Below are 1,839 nucleotides of genomic sequence, written 5' to 3'. Positions count from 1 at the left end.
ACTTTCATACATTGTTGGTAGAACTGCAGAGCCTGTGCAATCTCGACAGGAAGACAACTGGCAGTACCTAAGAAAACTATGCATACATTCATCTTCTCATCCAGTTTTAGGTATATCCGCAGTAATACAAAAAAACATGAACAGTAAAGTACTGCAGCACAATCTTAAATAACACAATAGTGGGGGCTGGTCCAATAGCACAATGAGTAGGTGTACATAGGGAGTCAGATCCCAAATGGCTGACTATGGTTCGAATTCCCACTCTGGTGGCTTGAAAAAACATACTGGAGACATGCACATGGGTACCCAAGATCCTCACAAAGTGGAAAAGTGGAAGGAAAAAGATGAAGCTTTACTGTACCATTAGGGAATGGGAAGGTGCTTTCTCTCTTTGGTGAGTACAAACACCCTCTGGCAATCAATCCATCCATCCATCAATCAGGGCCAGTCTGTGGCCTGGTGGGTAAGGAAGCTGGATCCCACATGGGTGACTGTGTGGTTTGAGTCCTGGACCTGGTAGCTTGGAAAACATGCCTGGCGCATGTATATGCTTGCCCAAAATCCTGAAAGAAGAGAGAATAAAGAGAAGAGAACTGTGGTATGATTCTGCCCCACAGGAGTTGCTTTCTTACTCTCTCTCTCTGTCTCTTGTATGGGCCCTCTAGCAAAACTAAAACAAAGAAAAGCAAAAATATATCAACAAAGATGGGGGAATGTCTATAATAAATAATTAAATGTAAATAGAACAAAATAAACCTTACTATGTATAACAACAAAGAAATAAACACACATATAACTTCTTAGCTCGGTCTACTCAAAGAGCCCAAAGGCAAAAACATGACCCAATAGCAAGAAGCAGACCCAACTCCCGATCTCAGGTTTGGAAGTATCACTCCTCCAGCAAAGTCGGCCAGAGGTCCTCAGACAAATGGCTGGTTCTAATCTGTGGCAGGATATCGCAAACAGACTAAGAAAAGTGTCAAAAATGAATTTGGACATGGAGAAAAGGCACAGAAGCCAGTTTGAAAAGATTCTTCCTGACCAAATTTGAACAATGTGAAAATCAAAATGAATAATGACATAGATTCAAATATATTAAACTTAAGATAAATGCAAACGTACACATGGATAAATACACATTCCTAAAGTATAAAGCCAAGATCACTTAGCTAACAAAAAAAGGTACTTTTACAATAGGAAAAAACTCCCTGAAATAAGGGTTCAAACTTAATAACATCAACAAAAAGGAAAAGTAGCAACATGTACTCCCTGGTGTGAAGCACTGAGGAACAGGTACCTACGTACATTCTTGCCAAAAATAATTTAAACCTAATTATAAGGCAATCAGGAAGAAGTCTCCAACATAGACACCAAAACAAAGAAATAGGGGACCAACGATAACAATTACTACAGGAAAGAGAAAAAAATTTGAGTAATGCCAATCACCCTACCACAAATCTTAAAATTAATTTACTGATTCTAAGATTTCTGTTTATTTTGGGGCCTAGTTTGTTTCTATTTACATATCTGATTTTGCTCCTATATAATTATTTTTGGTTACCATCTTATATGTTACAGACTCTTCCTAAATTTCCTCTATTTTTCCAATAATTCCAAATTGATACTGCATCCATGATACAAGAACACAGGGTCAAGTGGTAGCACAGTGGTAAAACACTCAGCAAAGCTGACCCACGTGGGAAGGTTCCAGATTTGCATCTTGAAACCTCCCTTAACACACTATGTACGTGTATGCCCATGAGCTGTGGCTGGCTGAGGCTAAGAGGAGGTCTATGGTAACAATACCCTATTAAGAATGCTGTTTCCTTATTTCTGCTT

The sequence above is a fragment of the Tupaia chinensis genome, unplaced genomic scaffold, assembly GCF_000334495.1.
Source record: "Tupaia chinensis unplaced genomic scaffold, TupChi_1.0 Scaffold000170_1, whole genome shotgun sequence".
In the NCBI taxonomy this organism is placed as follows: Eukaryota; Metazoa; Chordata; class Mammalia; order Scandentia; family Tupaiidae; genus Tupaia; species Tupaia belangeri.
This window is presented reverse-complemented; position numbering follows the sequence as displayed.